The following is a 25000-nucleotide window of genomic DNA, read 5'->3' as shown; positions in this document are numbered from 1 at the left end:
ATTATATACATAAATACCAATCGAACGAAGGTATTAGCTGTCCGGCTGGATGCGACAAATATTTTACGAATAATAAAATAGAGGGGTTACCTCGTAGAATAATGATAATTCACTTATCAATAGTCAAGTTTTGCAGTCCTCGAGGAATCGATCCTGCTTCCCAGTTTCTTCTCCGGGTAGTTTGTGGAATTCGAATTCTCCAGGACGTTGTGAAATGATATAATACAGACTTATGTAGAATTTCGGTTTCTCCAGAAATCGCCTGACACCCAGCCGGCACGGAAACAAAAATGCCGGTGATAAGGGTCGTTCACTAACCGCTATAAGACGTACATGGTTTTACAAAATACGTTTATAATAAAAATTAAACACCCTTTATTTTATTTTCACTCACCCCTATCGGACTGGCACTAAATTTGCTATTGCTTCCGCAAAGCTACAATTCTGACTACAAAAATATATTTTACTCCTGCTACTGACGTCGGCTGCGGACCATAAAAATCGACCGCCATTAACTCGTTAGGTTGATTCGAAATTACATTTTGATACGCGCCTTTTGCTTTTTGATTACTGCATTTCGTTCTTTGACACAAGTCACAACTTCTCGAATACATTTTTACGTCTCTACGCAAATATTTCCAAGAATTTTTGTTCAATATATTTCCACATTTTATACGCGCCGGCATGACCAAATTGTTCATGGACCGCTTTTAGAATTAATTCCTTTAAACAATTCGGAACAATCAATCTCCATTTATTATCGTGTTTATTTCGAATATATAAAATTCCGGATTCTTCCTTAATTTCAATTTTATCTGACACCCTTTGCATCAACAATTTAATTTCCTTATAGGCCTGCTGAAATATCCCTAAATAACGTAACTCAGATATAAGTTCTTTATTGAACTTAATATCAGCGTTTAACGCATTTATATTCGCACTTTTCATCGTCATTTCGCCAAGACTCTGATTAATAATTTTACATAACAAATAATTGTTATTATTATTCTCTAAATAAAGACCAGCGAAAACAAACACGATTTTACGTTTTTCACTACAATTTATTCTGGTCAACACCAAAATACAACTTTTAATAATAATTGTTATTGTTTTCCACAACCATTTCCTGGCCGAAATTCCGACTGAAAAAGTCTACGACGATATTATCAACACCCTTGCAGTGTGATATATCAAAATCGTATTCCTGCAGGTATAAAATCCATCGCATAAGTCTGGCATTTCGATAAGGTGTCGATAGCAAAAAGGTCAACGCTTTGGGACATGGAAATTCCTCAATTTCCGCAAATTTTTTTCTTCTCCCTTTACCCCTTCCACCGAAATTTTAAATCTCAAGAATGAAACTTCTCTTTTAAAAAAATAAGACTTTTCCAAGCTAAGTTTGAACCCCGCGGTAATCAATTTTTCGAATAACCGACTCAGATGATCCAGGTGCTCGTCGAATGTTCTCGACGCTACAACTAGGTCATCTATGTAACCAAATACAAACTCCTCTAGTTCGTGACCCAATGCTAAATGGAGCGCCCGAATGAACCCGCTTCCTGCCGTTTTTAACCCGAAAGGTACCCGGGTAAATTGGTAGAGGTGTCTTCCATGAAGGAACGCCGTATATTTTCGTGAATTTCTCTCCAAAGGGATTTGCCAGTATCCGCGAACTAAATCGGTGTTTGAGAAAAATTTTGCCCCCTCGAATTTTTGGAGCAGATCGTCAATTCGAGGTGGTGACTCGTTATCGGAAAGAATGCATGCGTTTATAAAACGTGCGTCCAGACATAACCGTTCTTTCCCGTTTTTCTGGGATACTGCATGTAATGGATTGCAATGATCGCTATCTGAAAACTCGATAATATTTTTTTCTAACATATCTTGCATTTGATCTCTTACTAACGTTTTTTTACTCAACGCGATCGGATAGGATTTGCGTACAATTGTCTTTTTATTTTTTACAACAATTTTGTGTTCATACACATTTGTGCACCCGGGTTGATAAGAAAAAACTTCTCTATATTTAAATAATAATTTCTCGGACCTTTTCTTTTTCTATTTCCTTTAGCGATTCAATTTCATATAAATATTTTTCGACCTGTTCTTCGAAGCTCGGACTCTCTACACTTATTTGCCGCTCGCTTTTTTCATCCCCCTAAACGATTATCCCGTTTCTTTTGAATCTTCTTCTTCGATTTTTGTGATTCCGTTCCCGATTCTACCCTGTTTTCTGATTATATGCATTTGAAGGGTTCGTTCTCTCGTTATTACCCGATGATGTCCCTTCCTTCGTCTCTTCGCGCGTACCGTATAAACGTGCTAGTGCTTTCAATAAGCTACAATTCTGACACCCCTCTTTCGGGAGTCTGTCGTCTCAGCGACGTTTCGCTCGGGTGCTCTGACCACACTGCCTAATCATTCTAAACGCCTTTTTTATTTCTTGAATTGTCGCCTTTCCATTTCTCAACAATCATACACCTTTACATATCGTTCCTTGCTAACACGACGAATACACACTTTACGAAAGGTTAATTATTAACAAATCTGCTATACGTTTTGTAAATTTTTTCCATTGTTAATAACATCACAGGGACTAGTGAAAGTACACACATTTTATAAAGTATCATTTTTAAAGGACATTTTTATACATATTTGATGACAAATAAGGAACAAAATTTTTTTTATTTATGAAAAGCATATATTTATTTGTACAGATAAACTACGCTTTATTAACTGTTTATTCCAAAATTAAAAAAAAAATTTTAAAGAGTTATAAGCTTGCAAAGTTAACAAATTCTGAGGGGCAAAGACATTTCTGTGCGGACAATAGTAGGATAATACGCTTGTATCGAATCACAGGTGACTTACAATTCTTGACAGCCTGCAATATCATTTTAATCATAAAAATTTCCATTTTCAATATTTCTGAAGTTCTTGCAAATATTGGATTAATTTGATAAATAATTCTGAAAAACATTATTTTGACGTCAAAATATTAATCAGAGACTCCAAAAATACTACTGAATGTAGGAGTATGTCCAAGTTGTTAAATGTAAACAAACCAAACACAAAAATCGCACTTTTCCTTTTTATTGCGCATAGTCAAAACTGATTTCATTGGAAACTTTGACACTCTAATTTTCCATTTTCGTAAGGAAAGTGTAAAAATGTTAATTTTTGTTGGAGAAATGGCTGATGCAAAAGTGCGATTTTTGTGTTTTGTTTGTTTACATTTCACAACTTAAACTTACCCTTAAACTTCATAGTAATATTGGTATCGATTTTTTGATATTGAAAATATTTTATATTTACTTATAAGATAGTATTTTTTACAAAATTATGCTGAAATCTGACAAAATAAGATGTAATATTCAATTTTAGAAAGTTTAAATGCTATCCATTAAAAATGTGAAATTTGGAAACTTTCGATTTTTTGAAGTTTTTGAAAATATTTTTATATTTACATCTTAGTTATAGAATAGTATTTTTTGCAAAATTATGATAAAATGTGACTGAATAACATGTAATACTCAAATATAGAAAGTTGAAAAGCAAACAATGAAAAAATGTAAAATTTTCGATTTTTTGAAAACATTTTTATACTTACATATTAGTTATAGGACTTTATTTTTTGCAAAATTATGCTAAAATGTGACTGAATAACATGTATTACTTAAATATAGAAAGTTTAAAAGCAATCCATAAAAAAATTAATGTAAAATTTTCGATTTTTTGAAAACATTTTTATTCTTACATATTAGTTATAGGACTTTGTTTTTTGGAAAATTATGCTAAAATGTGACTAAATTACATGTAACACTCAAGTATAGAAAGTTTAAAAGCAATCCATAGAAAAATATGCAAATTTTCGATTTTCTAAATTTTTTGAAAAAATTAAGTATCTTCCGTTCTAATTAATATTTTTCAAATCTGTAAATTTATAGACCTCCCTTGGGTCAATACCTAATGCCCTACTGAGTTGGACTTAAATCGATTTACGCGTTTTTGTGTGATTGAGGTACAAAAATTTTGTGACATGTATGTATGTATATTAGGGTGTCCGTTATTTACCAAGTTGTTTATATTTCTTGCGACGCCCCCTAAATTATTAGTTTACCATCTAAAACAAAATGTCAGACCAAAATAAACCCTTAATATTCACAATAAACCTTGCTCCAAAGACGATACATTTCCCATTTAAAATACATGGGATTTTGCTACTTTTTACAAATTAATTTTTTTTCGTTAAATATTTCATTTTACATTAATAACAAATATATATTCTTTAATAATAATATAATATAATAATAATAAATAATAATAATAATATAATAAATATATATAATAATATATATATATTTAATATATATATATTCTTTATACATTCTTTATAAGAATATATATTCTTATAGGAAATTTAACGCTTTAAAAAAAAGTTTGTTATGATTTTTTGATAAATTATCTCCTCTAAGAGTTATTTAAAGTTAAAGTTCAACAATGTAAATGTTAAAATTTTTGTACTTTTACGGCAAAATTGTTATGAAAGAATCCATTTTAAATCATGCAGGCATTTCGACGATATAAATTGCGAATTATTTTCGCAATGACATATGTTATCTTACTCAAAAAATAATAAAATACGTATTTTTTAAAATTTAGAATAGGATTCTGTTTGCACTTTTTACGAATATTTTGAGATTTTAGCAAAAAATTACTTTTTTTGGATTTTCTTCTATAAAATTGCCTAACTTTCATATTTTTTGTTGCTCTTGGGGCTCATTTTTTTCTTTTATATACTCTTTTATGTAAAATTACGCAAAATAGAAAATAATAAAAAACAAGTGATACAATTTCAATTAAAAAATTTTTTTTTCTAAAAAAGGACACCTTTTTTCTCTCTTTATTTTCACGATTTATTGATACTCATGTGTAGTATTTAACATAAAAATACCATTTTGTATTTTTTTGTTTATCTATTAAAAGAAAAAATTATTTTCAATTTTTTACTAAAAATTCAAAAATTTTGCAACTTTTTAAATTTCCATTTTCGTACCATCGCTTATTTTTTAAAATTTTAACATCAGTTTGAAACATCTTGTTTGAATATTGATAATTAACATTATGTCCGAAAATTATGTTAATTATCTATATGATAATGATGATGTTCGAAAATGTTATTTATCCCGGTTAGTTTATTAAGGATGTTCAAATTTTTTAAGCGAAGGTTAAAATTTTTTGTTAATAAAATTAAACATAACTTATTATGAGAGAATATTATTACCTGATTGAGTCGATTAATTAAAAAAAAAATTTTAACTATAAATAGAAAATTTTTCTCTTTTATAGATATTGCCTCTGAAATAAATGTAAATATATAATAAAATAATTCTTATGAACAAAAAAATTCTAATGTTATTAGTTAGTTAGTTTTTTATTTACTCTCCCTGCGCACCGCAGGGTTCGAGGATCCTTTTACAAAAAAATTTACAAAAATCTTAAGAGTAATAACATATAGCCTTAACCCAATTACAATCTTTCGCTCTTATTCTACTTAAAACTACTCTTATCCGCCAGTGCCCGGGCCTCCGTTTCCGGTTTCTTTCACCCAGATTAGCTTCGTCAATATATTATTTAAAATTCTCTATTCCCCATGACCCTCCCCTTTGTCCTCTATAACTTCAAGCACACCTTTTCTTATTTTTTCCAATTCTTTCATCCATCTCTCCCCCTGTCCATTCTCATTTAAAATCCACCTCACTCTTTCATCCACTCCATCTCCCATATTCCCCTGAGACACACTTGCACACCTATCCAACACATGCTCCCAATCTTCCAGCTCATACCCACATACTCTACACATCCTTATTTCCCTTCTCATCCAATACCTACATTCATTCATCCTCTCTCCCATCCTAAAACACACCATCCTACTCCATCTGCTTTCTTCTTTCATCCATTTTAAATATTTCGGCTCTCCCACTCCTTTCACCATCTTATACCATCTATTATACTTGGAGTTCACAATTCTCTCCCATCTTTCATCCTTATCTCTCTCCTTCCATCCCTCTTCCAAAATTACCTCACCCCTTCTTCCTTTCCTTCCCTCTTTTAACGCCACCACCCTTGTTTTTTCCCATTTTGACCACTCCCTAACCCCCCTCTCCTCCCTATCTTTTATCGCTTACCAGCACATCTGTGTCCACATATTTCCCTTTCCTTGACTCATTCTTTCTTCAAAATTCCATGCTCTCTTTCTTTGACGCACCACCATTTTCTCTCTTCCTATCTCTTCTCTCACCATGTACCCTGGACACCACATATTCACCCCCATCGTCCATCTTATATACTTCTCATGCATGCTCTCAACTTTACTCCATTCACACCATCCCCACACTTCCACTCCATAACACAACACGGACCATACTAACGCATTAAACAACCATAACCTCTTTTTCCAATTATTCATAAACCTCCTCTTTCCTATTCCCCACACTTGCCCCATAATTTTTCCCGCTTTCTCCACTCTTCTACTAATATTTAACTTGTAACTACCATTATACGCGAACCAATACCCTAGATAACAAAACTCATTTACTTCTTCAATCTCCCTTCCATTCATTTGCCACACTTCCTCCTCACCACTCCTTTTCTTTCTAAATCTCATCATCTTCGTCTTTTCCACATTCACCCATAACTCTTTACTTTTTGCATACACTTCAAACTCCTTAACTAACAACCTCATTCCACTTTCATTCTCTGTGAACAGAACCACATCATCCGCATATGCTAGTGAAAACAGTCTTCCTTTTCCCAGCACCACACCTCCCTTCCCTCTCTTCTCTAGTCGCTCTTCCAAATCCGCCATTAATAGACTGAACAGAAGAGGACTTAGCGGGCAACCCTGCATAAGTCCCCTTCCCAGCCAAAACGTCTCCCCTAATTTCTCTCCCACCCTAACCCTAGCCTTTACGTCTGTATATAACTCCTTTATCCTTTCTACCAGACTGTCCTCTATTCCTCTCTCTTTTAATGTCTTCCATAAGACATCTCGTCGGACTGACGGGAAGGCCGCCTTAAAATCTACAAATAAAGCCAATAATTTACCCCCCTCCCTTCCCAAATTCCTGCTTACTAAATAATTTAGTGTGTAAATGTGGTCTAACGTTCCCATTCCCTTTCTAAAACCCGCTTGATTCTGTGGTATCCCACCTTCTCTCTCTACATTCTCTTCTAACCTTTTTCTCAGGATCTTCGCATACACCTTGTATCCAATTGGCATGAGTGTTATTCTTCTATACTCTTCCACTTTTTTCCCTTGTCCTTTCTTCAATAAGGGTACTATTACCCCCATTCTCCACTCCTCTGGCCACCCTTCCCCTCTCCAAATTCTGTTCACTAAATCCCACATTTCCTTTCTTATCACCTCTCCCCCGTATTTCATACTCTCCCCTTCCAGACCATCGTATCCTGCTGCCTTATTTCTCTTCAATCTTTCGATTGCTCCATCCACTTCCTCTCTGCTTATCTCCTTCTCCACTTCTTCCTTCTTTATTTTCTTTCTTCCTCCCCCTCTTACTTTGTTTTCTACCCCTCCACTTAATTCTCTGAAATATTCTGTTCATTGACCCATGCTAATTTCTTTACTCACCACACTACTTCTCTTTCTCCCTTCATTTATTATTTCCCACTCTCTTCCCTCTCTCACCGCCTTTTCCACTTTTTCCATAAATCTCTTTTTCTCTTCTTCCTTCTTTTTTCTGAGTAACTTGCCGTGTTCTTTGTGCCTAATATTATAATCCTTCTTCGTTGTTCTACCCTTTCTCCAATCCTTTATACAGTTTCTTAATTCCTCTCTGCTATTCTCACACTCCTCATCCAACCATCCTTTTTTCTCTCCGTTTGTTACCATCTCTTTTCCTACTACATTCCTAACTCTCTCTATATTCCTTCTTATTCTTGCTATTTGCTCATCGACACTTTCCTCACTTTCTTCCCCTTCCCATTTTTCTTGCAGCATTTTTTCATATTCCCTTAAATTTACTATGCCCCATTTCCCCATTTTAATTTTTTCTTCCTTTTTATTCTCTTCTTTCGTCCGTCCTCTACACTTTCTACTTTCTCCTGACAATTCCACCACTAGCGGGAGATGATCCGACCCTACTTCTATTTTAACTGTCATTTTCTCTATTAATTCCCTCATCCTTTCATCCGCTAACACATAATCTATTACTGTCTCTCCTCTTCCTATATACGTATATTCTCCTTCTTCGTCTCCTTTTATATTTCCATTACAAATTGATCCTCCCCACTCTTCTATTAAATTTACCAGTTTCTTCCCTTCCTTGTCTTCTTCTTTGTGTTTTGATGCTCTCTCATACTTCCCCAGATCTTCATTCCATATCCCTCCCCCCAATTCCCCCGTCCACGCATTTAAATCCCCCCTATTAATACCCTCCTATCCTTACTCCTTTCCATTCGTTCTTCCAATATATTCCATTCCTCCACTTCCCCTCTCCTTCTGTAAACCCCCACTATATCAACCATTTCCCTTTCTATGCTTATTGATCTTACCATGCCTTTTGTAAAACATTGTTGATAGTACAAGTATAGAAACCTAAAAAGTTGCAAAATTTTTGAATTTTTAGTAAAAAATTGAAAATAATTTTTTCTCTTAATAGATAAACAAAAAAATACAAAATGGTATTTTTATGTTAAATACTACACATGAGTATCAATAAGTCCTAAAAATTAAAAGAGAAAAAAGATGTCCTTTTTTAGAAAAATTTTTTTTTAATTGAAATTGTATCACTTGTTTTTTATAATTTTTTATTTTGCGTGATTTTACATAAAAGAGTATATAAAAGGAAAAAATGAGCCCTAAGAGCAACAAAAAATATGAAAATTACGCAATTTTATAAAAGAAAATACAAAAAAGTAATTTTTTGATAAAATCTTAAAATATTCGTAAAAAGTGCAAACAGAATCCTATTCAAAATTAAAAAAAATACGCATTTTATTATTTCTTGAGTAGGATAACATATTTCATTGCGAAAATAATTCGCAATTTATATCGTCGGAATGCCTGCATGATTTGATATGGATCCTTTCATAATAATTTTGCCGTAGAAGTACAAAAATCTAAAAATTTACACAGTGTTGAGCTTCAACTTTAAATAACTCTTAAAGGAGATAATTTATCAAAAAATCATAAGAAAACTTTTTTTTAGAGCGTTAAATTTCCTATAAGAATATATATTTGTCATTAATGTAAAATAAAATATTTAACAAAAATCATTAATTTGTAAAAAGTAGCAAAATCCCATGTATTTGAAATGAAAAATGTATCGTCTTTGGGGCAAGGTTTATTATGAATATTAAGGGTTTATTTTGGTCTGATATTTTGTTTTAGATGGTAAACTAATAATTTAGGGGGCGTCGCAAGAAATATAAACAACTTGGTAAATAACGGACACCCTAATGTATATACATACATACATACGTAGGAGAGACCGAGGTGAGTTGAAACGATTTTTACATTATCTAGTATAACTCAGTCAAAAATTGTCCTATTTTCATGAACTTTGTATTTTTGGATAGGTAGTTTTGTGTAGAATGTGAATCAAAAATGTAAATGTTGTAAGGGTTTACGAAAAAATTGCAAAACAGTTCCCGGTGTTACAACTCACCTAGTACTGTCGGCTTAGTTTAGTTTGTAAAGTAAATTTAATTAGTTAGCAAAGACATCTTACTAATAGAAACGAATAAAACGATTGTTTTATTCGTTTCTATTAGTAAGATGTTTTTATACCTTAATTTATTTTTGGAATTAGGTTATCACATATTTTGTTTTCTTTGACACTAATTAGATATTTTAAACCAATCTTTGGTATTTAATTACGATCTATAATAATACTTTGAGCTTTACAAAAGCTAAAAATAATATTATATAATATATTTTATAGAAATTTAAGAATAATAAAATTTTGTCTTAGAATTTTTAAATAATTAAGGAGTAATTAGAGTAAGAAAATTTATAAGATCAATATAAATCAAATTAAACCTGAAAACTAAATTAAAAATGAGCAACAAGCTCAATAATAACCAAAAAACCTATAAATAGAAATTATTTTTGACTTCTTTATATGAAAGAGCAACTCGAAAAATGTTTTTGTTAATATTTTTTTTCCTTTGGAAAATATGAAAGTGATTTACACGAAAATTTGTAAAATTCTAAATACTTTTAAAGCCATAATACCAAACAATACACATTACCGTCCAGAAGTATCAGAACGATTACATTCGACTCTATGAAAAAACATGCCATCTCTTTTTCAATCATATCTCGGAAATAAAAGGAGGTACAGAAAAAACTTAAATACGGTTAGAAATCTGATTAAATTCTGCGTAAAACAAGCCGTCTTTGAAGTCATTTCGTTAATTATTTTTTAAGTTGTAGAGTGAGAAAGAAATAAAAAAAAATTATTAAATTTTCTCATTTTTTCTCTTGACTTCAACTTTTTCAAAAATCAAGAAAAATTTAGATAAAGTTTTTCTAAAAACACAGAAATCTTGGTTAGAATTTCAGCTTTAAAATAAGCCTTCGAAAATTAAAAAAGGTTAATGCTTCTTTGATATATCATTAAAAATGTGAAGCCTTGTTTCGACCGATTGGTGCATTGAAATTCAACTGTGACGACTCGATTGTGGCTTCACGCGGCAGCAAATGAAAGAGAAAACAGGACGTCGCGTCGGTTTAGTGGAAAACTGTACTATTTCAGGTATTCGTTATAAACTGTACTATTTCGGCAAATTGTTTTAAACCATACCATTTGGAGAAAAAAAGTTTTTTGCTTCTTTTCCAAGTTTGTCAACACTGCTGCTAGACATAAAATAAGATTATGCTTTTTTAAAAAGCGGTATCCTAAATATACTCTTGTTCATCTTTTCAATGTATTAATTCAAAATTTCTAATAATTTAAATTAATTGCTTGTTAATGATTAGAAATTCTTTAGTGCAACGCTTTTATAGATCTTCATCAAAAGTATGTTTTATAACAAAGTTTTGAAATGGTATAGTTTATAATGAATTCTTTAAATGGTACAGTTTTCCACCAAGCCGACGAGGAAAGAATTCATGCGGGGGAACGATGAACTTTTGAGTTTCTTTACATTACTCGTGAAACATTATTATTTATTATTCTTCAGAAAAAATTCGTCCCTGTTTTCTCTCATTCGCTGCAGAGAGAAGCCAGAATCGAGTCGTCACAGTTGAATTTCAATGCATCAATCGGTCGAAACACGGCTTCAGATTTTTAATGATATATCAAAGACGAATTAACCTTTTTTAATTTTCGAAGGCTTATTTTAAAGCTGAAATTATAACGAAGATGTCTGTGTTTTTAGAAAAATTTTATCTAAATTTTTATAGATTTTTAAAAAAGTTGAAGTCAAGAGACAAAAATGAGAAAATCTGATAATTTTTTTTTATTTCTTTCTCACTCTACAACTTAAAAAATAATTAACGAAATGACTTCAAAGACGGCTTATTTTACGCAGAATTTAATCAGCTTTTTAACCGTATTTACGTTTTTTTGTACCTCCTTTTATTTCCGAGATATGATTGAAAAAGTGATGGCATGTTTTTTCAGAGTCGAATGTAATCGTCCTGATACTTTTGGACGGTAGTGTATTTTAGCAAAAATCCAAACAGTCTCTATTCGATCAAGCACAAATTTGCGTAAACCTAGGTGAGTTGAAACAGCCTGTTACAACTCGCCTAGGTGCGAAAAACTGTGCATCGGATCGAATAATTATTTTTTATTTTAAATTTCGAGACTGACACAAAAAAACAAAACCATTCCATGAAACTAGGATATCCAACAGTTATTAAGGTCCTTAATATGAAACGAGTAGATATGCAAATTAGGTAAAGAGAGACATTCTTATTTATATTGCCTTTAGAGAAAGAGAGAAACCAGAGCCGGCGTTACTGGCGCCATTAACCAGACGTTACCTTTTGTGTTTCAATTATAAAAGTATATATATATATATATATATGATTCTGATTCTCAAAAAAAGTCGAAAATAGCTTTACCAAATTAATAAATTTTTTTTGACATATTATTGAATTTTTTTTAACATTCAGTTGTTTATGTATTAATTAATTAAAATATTATAATGGTCCCCAACTTTTTTGAGTTTGAATAAAATATAAAGGTTCCCCCATTCAAAATTCTGTGAGGGAATGACGGTGAGGGAATGACGAAACGAAAGAAAATGATCATTATCTCAGAAACATAACCTTATTTCTTCACGTACTATGTACTGTGAGATATTGGTACCGGAACCACATAAAAATATACTATGATTATTAAATAAAAAAGTGCTTACCTTTTTAAAACGCAAATGAGGGAATGACGGTAAGAAATGTAATGCTTAAAAAAATTACTAACAAATTTGTTTTAACACAACATTCTTTCCAAAACCATTCGATCTAGTGTATGTTGTTAATGACATTGTTGACAACTTTTAAAAAAAGTCAAACCAGGGCTTGGTAGGTCTTCAAATTAAGCTGCAATCACACTGTTTCAAAGCGGTGAGGGAATGATGCATTTTATATGGACAAATTTTAAAGTATGTTTAAAAGTATCTCCATTTGTTGTTTTTCAATTATAAACTCATGTAGTTACAGGCAATACTATCTTGTATAAGTAAAAAATAAAATAACAAACAATTATTAAGGAATTTTACCTTTTGAGTTAATAATTCTCTTCGAATTTAGCATTTGGACACAGTGAGGGAATGATTTTCAGGGTATTTTCTTGGACATATCTTTTTTGTTTATCATATAAAAAATTTTTTTTTTACTAAATTCGTACATCTAGTACAGTAGTTTAATTAAAAAAAAAAGTTTTTCAAAATTGACGATGCTGATTTACAGAAATCATTATGGACATCAATTTCGATTTTTCTTAAGAATCAGCCATATATATATATATATATTGACTTTTATCTATAGTTTTCCTTGCGATGAAGGAAGAAATAAAATATTATTACCTGGGTCCCTCATTTACAAAGGCTATTGTTCATGGGTTCGTATTGTTTATGGTAATCCTTCGTAGGGTCTAATACAGGTCTAATATTATTATATATATATAATATATTGGCCTCAGAATCAATCTACGAGTGCGAAAAGGACACTCACGCTTAGGTCCTACCACCTCAATATAAGAACGAATATTTTTTTTTAATTTAAAAATCATATCGTAGATTATTTTCCTTGGGACACGTTCTACGTGTCTTTAACGAAAATTAAATTAAAAAATCTTTATAATTCACTGGTGAATTCACTTACTATATGTGAGTGAATATAAAGTTAAATAAGTGAATTATTAGTGAATACTATGTAAATAAAAGGAAAAATTCGAAATTATTTATATAGGATAAAAACAAAGCTGGAATTTGGTTAAATTGAATAAAAGGCAAAATTAAAAATTGGTTATATTGGTTAAAAAAGCTGGAAATTGATTAAATTGCATAAAAGGCAAAATTAGAAATTGGTTACATTGGATAAAAGGCAAAATTAGAAATTAGGTAAACTTGGAAATTTATTCTATTGGATAAAAACAAATCGGAAAAATTATTGGAAAAATTGGAAATTGGTTATACAGTAAACTGTCGTTAACGCGTACTCGGTTAACACGAATTCTCTCTTAACACGAACAAAAATTGCGGTCCCGGCAGAGATGCATATAAACTGTATAGAGTCTTCCTCGGTTAACACGAAACCCGGTTAACACGAAACTCGAACAGTTTTTGCGGTCCTCATTTCGTTCTTAGCTCGGTTAACGCGTACAATATTGTACCATCACACTTAGAGTTCTTTGTTCCAAATATTTTTCCACCCCTTAAAATATTTTTGATAATGTAATAATTCTATTAATCGTTTGAGCAATTAGTATGAAAACGTATTTCCGTCAAATAATACAAGAAATAGTGTTTACATTGCTATGAGTAAAAGAAAACAATCGAATATCGACTTAAACGCAAAATTATTAATTATGGTAATTTATGTTATTTATTATGAATGCCTCGATAACACGAATTATTTTAACACAAACTGCTAATTTTTCGGTCCCTTCAAGTTCGTGTTAACGAGGGTTTACTGTATTGGATAAAAACAAAGCTGGAAATTGGTCAAATTGGATAAAAGGAAAAATTGTAAATTATTTATATTGGATAAAAACAAAGCTGGGAGTTGGTTAAATTGGATAAAAAGAAAAATTGTAAATTGGTTAAATATTCGATAAGAGACAAAATTGAAAATTGGTTATATTGGATGAAAGGCAAAATTGGAAATTGGTTCTATTGGATAAAAACAAAGCTGGAAATTGTTTAAATTGGATAAAAACAAAGCTGGAAATTGTTTAAATTGGATAAAAAAGCTGGAATTTGGTTAAATTGGATAAAGGCAAAATTAGAAGTTGGTTATATTGGATAAAAGGCAAAATTGGAAATTGGTTCTAGTCGATAAAAACAAAGTTGGAAATTGGTGAAATTGCTTAAATTGGATAAAAGGAAAAATTGTAAATTATTTATATTCGATAAAAAAAAGCTGGAAGTTGGGTAAATTGGAGAAAAGGAAAAATTGTAAATTGGTTAAATATTGGATAAGAGACAAAATTGGTTATTAGTTAAATTGGATGAAAGACAAAATTGGACATTGATTATATTTGATAGAAGGAAAAATTTGAAAGTTTTGAATAAGAAGAAAATTGTAAATTAGTTGTTATTTTCTATAAGAGGCAAAATTTGGTAACATAGGATAAAAGGAAATTATAAAATTTATAATTAAATGTATAAAACTTGATGTTAAAATTCTAATGTAATATTACTATTTTTAAAATTATAATTTCAGAAAATATAAGTAAAATTTATAAAATAAAAGAACAATGTCTAACAAAGGAGAAACTGTTAATTCGACTACTCATGATTTAAGTATTGTTGTCACTGAAAGAGCAATGCTAAATAATGATCATATGTATGAATTTCAAAAGCTATTTGGAAGACAATCAAATTTTTTTATAATATGCAAAATACTTTGTGTTTACAAACAATTGATTTGATAGTTCCAATCAAGAAAAGTAAGCAGCACATTCAAATACTTTTTAGTGGATCTTATAAATCTGGTCATTGGATTTGTACTTATTATGATGGAATAAGCCTTTACATTTTTGATAGTCTTCAAAAAACTTTTCTAAAAACTCTATTAAGAAAGAAATTTCTTTCTCGAGAATAATAAATTAAATAAATGAAGGAAATATTGCATCAACAACACTTAAACAAAGTAGGGCTGAAATTCAAAAAAGTTAACGTGAGAGGCAAAAATTAAAACGTAAAATTGATAATGAAAATTATTCAGAGGAAGCATACACATCCATTTCTTTTTCGAGAATTATAAATGAAATAAAGAAAGAAATATTGCAGCAAAAATACTTAAAGAAAGTAGAGCTGAAATTCAAAAAAATTATCGTGAGAGGCAAAAATTAAAACGTAGAATTGGTAACGTAAATTATTAAGTGAAAAACACACTTCAACTAAGAAAAAACTTCAAGTCGATTTCAAAATAGAATATGCTGAGAACCTTAACTTAAAAAATAAAAATATTGATACAAGTTCTTTGTCAAAAACAAAGAATACTCGACGTCAAAGAAATTATTGTGAAGGAGTATTAAAGCATCAAATTCAAAATGAGTTGAATGTTGAAAATTATCTAGGTCCGATAAATAATTACTGCACACATTGTCAAGCTAAACATTTAAAAGATAAAAAAGTTACTGGTAAAAAAGTTAGTTTTAATGACGCTGTAGTCATGGAGGTGTTGTGTTAAAAAATCAGGTCATTTTAAAAAGAATATAAGGCTGTATAATAATTCTTTTTTTTGCATCTTTAAATGCTAATGTAATTAATTTTAATGGAAGAAGAAGAGGACCATTTTTTACAAAATTCAAGGTCAAATTTACTATCAAATTAATAGTGCTTTATATCCGGATAAAGGTGAGGATCCATGTTTTGGTCAATTATTTATTTATGTCCTTGAGGAATCAATCAGATACAGATTAAAAAGTAACGACAATTTGGATGAAGACGGTTTAAAATCTATAGAAAATATTATGAGAAATTCTAATGCATACACAAAATCTCACATGATGATGTCAGAGGTATTTCAAATAGAAGCTGAATTAGCAAGACAAATAATGAAGAAATTCCTGAGTTACAATTATTATTCACGTTGAAAAAAAGCTTTGATAAAAATAGATACAATTCTCAAAGTTTTAATGAAGTTGCTGCAATTTTTAATACAAACTCTGAAGGAGAAATACCAGAATCTTATGAAACGGTTTATAATAAATCTACAAAGGAATTAAAATTGGTTAGTAATTTAGATCCGAATGTTAAACCATGAATTTATCCCATATTTTATCCTCTTGGAAATAAGGGTTATAAAAATAATAATTTTAATAATAATAATAATAATAATTTTAAATACAAAATTGCTGTAAGAGATAAAGAATTTAATCAATTTTTATATGGAGGTAGATTGTTTCAACAATGGGTGGTTGAAAATAATGTAAAAATAGAAAAAGATAGATTAAGATTTTGTGCAAATAATCAAGCTCAAGTGAGAAGTGAAAGATATACAAGACTGATGGATTATTTACACAATCATGTGTTGGAAAATGATGTACACGTGTGAAAAACGCTTATATTGCCTTCTACTTTTGTAGGATCACCTCGCAATATGATGCAACAATATCAGGATTCGATGGCTATTGTTGCTCGTCATGGTAGACCAGATTTATTTATCACAATGACGTGTAAACCAAATTGGAAAGAGATACAGGAAAATTTATTCCCCTATCAAACTGCTGCTGATAGACCTGATATAGTAACTAGGGTTTTCGCATTAAAAGTTAAACATCTACTTAAACCTATTGTTGATAATAAATTATTTGGAGAAGTCAAATCTTATGTTTATGTTATTGAATTTTAAAAGCGAGGATTGCCACATATTCATTTGTTAGTTATATTGACTGAAAATTCTAAAATATTAACAGTTAAAAGGGCTTCCGTTTCCGGTACCGTTTCGGTGTACACGCGTTTGGAAAAAGTTAAGATTTTTTTGAGAAATTTAAAGGTTTTAAAAAAGGGTGGGTAGTGTAGAGTGTTGAGTGTGTAGTGTAATTGGCGATAGTGTAAAGGAAAGGTATGTTTGTATAGAGTAGTGAATGTATGAGTGATAAAAAAGGTAAAAAAGAGAATTGTGTTTGTGAGGTTAGGTTGCTTAAAGTGAGAGAGAGGAGAGAGAGACAGTGGAAAAATTATGAGCATTGGAGTGATAAGGTAGATTTCTGGAATGGCTGAGTTTGACTCAAGTAGTGTTAGCGAGAATGAGAAAAAGGCGCGAGTATTTGAAAGGGGGATAAGAAAGAATGGAAAAAAGATGACGTGTGAGGATTGCATGGATTTGTTGGAATTAGTATGGATGTTGAACGATGCGATGGAGAAAGGAGCTAAAAGAGTGAAGGGAAATTTGATGGATATCTGTGAGGATGAGGAATCAAGGGACAAAGAGATAGTGGAAATTGAAGAGAGGTTGGAGAAATTGCAGGAAATGTGGAATGAATGGGATAGTAAGTGGAAAAAGGAAAAGGAAAGCATGTGGAGAAGAATGAATGGATTGGAAAAATTTATAAAGGAAGTGAATGAGGGGACGGAGAAAGTTGAGGGAAGTGAATATGAGAGGTTAAAGTAGAAAATGGGATATTTGTCAAGACGAATGAATGTAGTAGAAAATGAAAAAAGGAAAAAGAATGTAGTGATCAGAGGTGTGAATGTAGGTGTGTTGGAGGGTAAAAGAGCAGTGAAAAAAGTGTTGGCGTGGGTGAGGGTTAATGTCTCAGTGAAAAGGGTACAAGCGTTAGGAAGAGGTGAATATGGTGTACCAAAGTTATAGTTGGTGGAGTTAGGTAGTGAGGAAGAGAAAATGGATGTGATGAGGGTGAAAGGAAGACTGAAAGGAAGTGTAATAAGAATAGATGAGGATAGAAGTTGGAGGGAGAGAAGAATGTTATGGCTATTGAGAGAAAGAGCGTGGACGGAGAGAGTGAATGGGAAACAGGTAAGAATGGGTAATGATTGTATTTTGGTGGATGAGGTAAAGTATGTTGTGAGGGAGGATACGGGTGAAGTGATGGAAGCGTGTAAAGTGTGATAGACAGGGATAGGCTGAGAAGGAGGTGAGAAGATTTTGCTTGGATGGATAGATGGATGGGTAAAAGTGGATGACTGGAGGGTTTAAGAGAGGTGAGAAAAGAGTAGATGGTTTTTGAAAAAGGGTGGGCGAATTGGGTCGAAGCCAGCATGGGCATATAAGGAACTGGAAACGAAAGCCCGGCACTGGCAATAGGTTAAGAGCGTAAGGTTGAGAGCGTGCGGAGAGAGTTGAGTTTAGGTTAAGTTGTATTTAGAGAATGTTTAGTTGTAAGGATTATTGTAAATATAGGTTAAGTTTATTATGTATGTATTTGGGAGTCTCGAACCCTACCTATTGTAGGAAGAGTAAATAAACTAATTAATTAACAGTTGAAAGTGTTGATCGTAATATTTCTGCAGAAGTTTCTAATGAAAATATCAATCCTATTTCACATAAAATAATAATGCAAAATAATATTCACGGACCTTGTGGAGATTGGTGTTTAATTAATGGGAAATATTCAAAAATATTTCCAAAAAGTTACCAAGAAGAAACTACAATTGAAGAAAATTGCTATGTTCATTGTCGTCGAAGAAATAATAATAAATCGTATGAACGATCAAATGGATTTATTGTTGATAATTCTAATAATGTTCCGTATTGCCCTAAACTTTCAGAAATATTTCATTGCCATATTAATGTACAAATAGTTTCGAGTATCTAGTCTGTTAAATATTTATATACAAATATTCTCAAAGGGCATAATGATGCATCTATTGTTATCACAAATGCGAATGGTGAGGTAACTGTTACTTATAATGAAATACATTATTATGATGAAAGTAGATATGTTGGTCCAGTTGAACCAGTTTGGAGAATTCTAAGTAAACCTTTAGAGAAAAAGAGTCATAGCGTAAATCGCTTACCCATACATTTGCCAAGTGAACAGAATGTTATTATTCGAGAAGAAAAAGATAGAAACGGCATTTCTTTCGATTTAAATACAAAACTTTTGGATTATTTTAAACTTAACCAACGAGATAGTAATGCTCAAAAGTATTCAGATATACCAGAGCATTATACATGGGTAACAAAATCTCTTGAATGAAAACAAAGAATTCGTAAAGTAAAAGTATAGGGAAGAATGTTTCAGTTAATCCACATCAATTGAAGTTATTTCATCTTAGATTATTGTTGCTTACAGTAAAAGGAGCAACTTCTTTTGAAAGTTTGAGAACAGTTAATGGAGTTGTTCATGAATCTTTTACAACTGCTTGTTTGGCATTAGGACTTGTACAAGAAGATAGTGAGTGGATTAGGACAATCGAAGAAGCTGCATTATGGATGATACCTCATTCACTTCGCCAATTATTCACAAGAATTTTAATTCAATGTCATTCTGTACATCCGGATAAACTATATATGGGAACAATTTAAGGGTCAAATGTCAGAAGATTATTAAAAAATAAACGACATGTATATAAATGCTTGTAGAAATATTAACACAATGTTATTTAACGAAGGATATAATTTAACTGACTTTCAAAGATTATTAGACATACAAGATGAAATTTTTACTGAACAAGTTAATGATATAGATATTGCAGAACATATTAACATAGGAGAACAGAATTATGCTAAATTAAATGTAAAGCAAAAACTTGTTGTTGATTATGTACTTGATGCCCTAAATGATTCTTCTTTTGATGGTTCTATGGCAATTGTTAAGAAGTGAAGGAATAAATGTTTGCAACATGGCATTTACAGGTATAGCTGCGACTCTGCTTCCTAATGGAAAAACTGTTCATAAAGTTGTACGCTTACCCGTTCCATTATACAGTGACACATCTTCAAACATTAAAGTTCAATCTTCATAAGGCCTCTTTTTAAAAAATATAGATGTTGTTATTTGGGATGAAGCACCAATGGCTCCAAAATATGCTTTAGAAATTATGGATTATCTATTCCAACAAACCTTTTGGTGGTAAAATTGTAATTCTAGGCGGAGACTTTCGACAAACTTTACCAATTAAAGAACGGGGTACTAAATCAGAAATAGTAAATTTATCAATAAAAAAATAGTAAACTATAGAAATATTTCAAAAAATACACATTAACAGATAATATGAAAGCTTTACCACAAGAAACGGAATTTGTAGATTTTTTACTTAAAGTTGTCAATGGTGAATTAAATGATGCAGATGATAAGGTTATATTACCAGAACATATTATGTATTCAAAAAGGGAATAGGTACACAAAATTTAAAATAAAATTTAATCCTTTTAAGATAAAATGTTTTTAATAACTATATGTGTATTTTTAGAGTAATATTAGAAACTTTTCGGTGTAAAAACATTTCCATTTTTAATATCAGAAAGAAAAGGGGCGTGCGTAGCGCGCAAAAATAGTGACTAGTAATAAAAATATAATATGTGTCGATTAATAAAGTATCAAAGTTTCGGCCGAAAACTTACTTTTAGCAATTTTTTGCACAAATATGAAATACATCTTAAAAACTTTTCTCAGGTGGTCAAGTAAATGTGCATCAAATAGTGAATCAAAAATGTAATAAATTTACGCTTTTCAAAATTTTTAAAAGGCCTTCGAGAAATTGATTTTGTTACAACTCACCTCGGTCTCTCCAACATACATTAAATTTTTTACGAATATTTCTGGAATCTCTGATGTCTATAACAACAATTTATGCTAACATTTTGAAGTTTTAAGCAATGTACAGACAGACGTCTGATTGATTTTATTAATAAGGATAAGGTTACTAAATTAATTAATTTTTATTATTTTAATATTTAATTAAATTTAATAATTTCTAACATATATTCGACTTTATATAAAAATTTAATGATTCTGGTTTCAAATGGATTTTTTTAATATTCATTTGAATAATTTAAATACAATATACAAAAAAATTAAAAAAATCATTTAAGTGACATTGAATTAATAAATAGTAATAAATAGAAAATACGAATATTTAATTGTTTTTAACCAAATAATTTTCAATATTGTCTTTGACCCACATAACAAACTTTTTTTTACTTTAAATTTCAAATATTTACATACAAAATTAAACTAAAACACCACACCAGTTCTGTGGAGAAATATTTTATTTATTTACATGTTATGTTTTTAAAAATTAAATACTTAAACTTATGTTTTAAGAAATAAGAGTTCGTTCAGTAAAATTATCATTTCATCTTTACAAAACAATTTTTTTGTTATATTTCTTAAAATATTTGATATTTTTCAGTTTTTTCTTTTTTTAATTAATTGGTCTGATTGCATTGAAACTAAATTTTTAATACCAATTGGAATAGATAAAAAATAAAGGAGATATTTTAAAAAACGTCTTTGCCCCGCATAGCGCCTTTGCCCCACTCTCCCCTACTTGCCAAATTCATTGTTCAGCTCTAAATTATCTAACAAATTGACATAGTGTAAATTTAAATTAATATAGCTCTCACGATTTTCCCTATCATCATCATATCATCATCATCCAGTGATATCGGAAAATTTAGCGTGATCCTGGAATAGACGCCCCGGGATGTGTTGCCATCGTTTGTGTTACCGCACCCTCGAAATTTTATTTTACCGAAAGTAAATAAACTTTTAGTTTATTTACTTGCAATCCCATCTCCTCCAAAAATAAATTTTGAATTTCTTTCTTCCTTTTTGCAACTAGTTTTTGGTTCTTTTCACCTTTTTTATGACAAGTTTATAGGGTAAATGCAATACAAACTCGAAAAATCTAATCCAGTAATGCAAAGGATTGATTCCGTGTTTTAAATTATCTTCGTTTGGTTCAAATACATGAGACTTAAAATCTTTGATGTTCAGAAAGTTTTTTGGTGTAGCGTTACCAATAGGGCAAGCTTGAAAAGATTTCGTACCAGTTATAACTTTCAGCACTTTTCCATCGATTACGGTTAGAAACAATTTACAACTGATTTCTACGCCTCTTTCTTTGTCAATTTTGATTATGACAACTTGTAATTCTTCGATCTCTATTTGTAAGCTTTCTTTTTTTCAAAAATTGTATCTTCACTTTCTTTTATATAAATTCCAGTTTTAACAGACGGCAAAATCTGATTGATTGTGATGTGCGATTGTTCCATAAAATTCTTCTAGATTCATCAGTCAGTGAGACGTAAGATAATAAGCGTTGTAGCAAAAAGAGAAGAATCGGATTTTTGAGATGTACTTTGCTCTTGAAATTTCTGTTTATAATTAGCCTGACCATTGCTGCTATTATAACTTCGTGTTGTAATTCCGTTATCCTTGTCATCGTGTGTTGTAGAAGCTTTTCAAATGAAACTTTTGCCGATCCTTCTATTATAATTATTCCTTTTGGTCTACATTTTAATTTTCTAGCCAAGACATCTTTATAAAGATGATAAATATCGCAATTTTTCAATTTACATTCCATTCGAATGTTACAATATTTTTTTGTAATATTATTTTTCAATATAAAAGCCAGGGCCTCGCGTCGTCGGAAAATCTAATTGGTTTTACCTCCTTTTTTGTAATTACTTTTCTGATTTTTTATGCTTTTGTTGGGTCCTGTTTCGTCTTTTTCAAGACATCTGATAAGTCAATTTGTCCTCGTTTGCGAGATGCCGTACTCGCAGCATGAAGAATTAAATGTACGTTATCTGCGTTTTCTTTAAATAGTTCTGACGCATGCGTCAGAACATGGAATCGACGCATGTCTCCTCTGAGCTCGATCGGACTTTTCAGAAAAAGAAATTCGTCTGAGAAAGAAATTATTTATTCAAAAAACGCAAAAAATCGCAAGATAATCTTTGGCACGCGTCTTCAATATTAACTATGTGACACATTTATAATAATTAGAAGACTGCTAAACACCGCCAATTTTGAATAAGTCTTCTTAAAGTTCAGGTTAAAAAAATAACCACTCAATAAAAACAACATTGAAAAACATATTTTAAAAAATATTTTACTATTAAGTAATTATTTATAAGGTTATACATAAAAAGCTTACTCTGTTCTTTCAAATCCATTTTATTTTTTTCAATTTGCTTATTCCATTCTTTAGATATTAATTTTTAAAATACGGTTGAAAATTTGCAAGTTGCACAGTAAAAATGAAAGGTTAGCTGCCCAATGGGAAATGCACCAAGGGTGCAGGGGCGGATCCAGACAAGGTTCTTGGGGGGAGGGCTTTTATGAATGAAATTTTTATTTAAAAAATTCCAGGAAGTTTGAATTCTCGGGGGGGGGCATGTCACTATGGCCCCCCTGGATCCGCGCCTGCACGGGTGCAGTATTCTACCAGCGTTGGCAGTATCGGGGCTACACTGAATTTCAGTACAGATACACAGATATAACGTAGGCCTGTAGACAATGTTCTGTACTGACAATCGGTACTAACTCAGTACTGGCGTTAATGCAGAATGTTAGTGTTGCAGCATCACAGGTGAATACATATTTTTAGTGACACGCCGATGTTACTTTTATTTTTATAAAAAAAAAAGAATTTCATGCTATTCTTATGTCATGTATGAATATACATACATACGAAGGAACTATGAAAATATACTCTGTAACTTCAAAGTGGAATATTGTAATTGCAACAATAATATATTATAATATACATTATATTTAGTATATGTTACAGAAGAATATTAAAATATAAGGAATCATTTGAAAATTAATTTTTAAATGAAAGATTAGTGCTTAAATTTAAGCTTAATGAATAAAATTCCTAAATTTTTATATAAAATTTATATTCTAACTTTTTATTTCAATAAACAGATTTTACAAAATTATTTTCCAAATTAATTTATTAAAAAAATTTGCCATTATGAATAACAATAATGCCAAATTCAAATAAGTACCGAATAATTACGTTACACCATTAAAACAAATACGAGACTTTTATACATAAGAACATTGTTTAAATATTTACCAGAAGAATAATAAAACAATAAAGAAGGGTAGCTCCATGCCTAAAATAAAATTTTTAGGAAATGCTTATTGTTTACTTACAACTTAGAAAAATATTTCGTAAGAAACAAATTTTTTTTTTAAACAAATTATTTAAAGAATAATTTTTAAATAAACAATTTTTTGAAAAGTGCCATTTTTTTGCTTTTAATAACAATGATTCGATTGCCACTTATTTCACGAGTATTTTTCAAAAAAAAATTGATGGAGAATCTGAAACTTTAGGAGATATTGATTTTTTTGACCTTGCGCGCAACCGTAAAAAGCGCATTTTCAGGCTATACTCTACATACAAAATAATGTTCAAAATCACCTATAATTCGTAAATTTTATCCGAATTTAATTTTTCTTTTTGGAAAATGACAGGCTATAAATTTGTAAGAATACTGTGCATTTTTAAATTTTGATTTGTTTAAACAAATTATTATTATTATTATTGTTGATTACTAACTTTTTACATATTGTACCTACAGAGGTGTATTTTTCTAATCTGCATCGGTATTCATGTAAGGTCCGGTAAATTGCAAAATTAAAGAAAAATACACCTCTCTAGGTACAATATGTAAAAAGTTAGTAATTAACAATAATAATAATAATAATTTGTTTAAACAAATAAAAATTTAAAAATGCACAGTATTCTTACAACTTTGATTTTTTAGGCATGGAGCTACCCAGAATATTTCAAGATACAAAAAAAATGCTTCATGTCAATCATAATCAAAATTGAAATTTGCATATAATTAAAAAATGACAAAAAA

The sequence above is a fragment of the Leptopilina heterotoma genome, unplaced genomic scaffold (assembly GCF_015476425.1).
Source record: "Leptopilina heterotoma isolate Lh14 unplaced genomic scaffold, ASM1547642v1 Lhet_409, whole genome shotgun sequence".
Classification (NCBI taxonomy): Eukaryota; Metazoa; Arthropoda; class Insecta; order Hymenoptera; family Figitidae; genus Leptopilina; species Leptopilina heterotoma.
Note: the sequence above shows the minus strand (reverse complement) of the source record.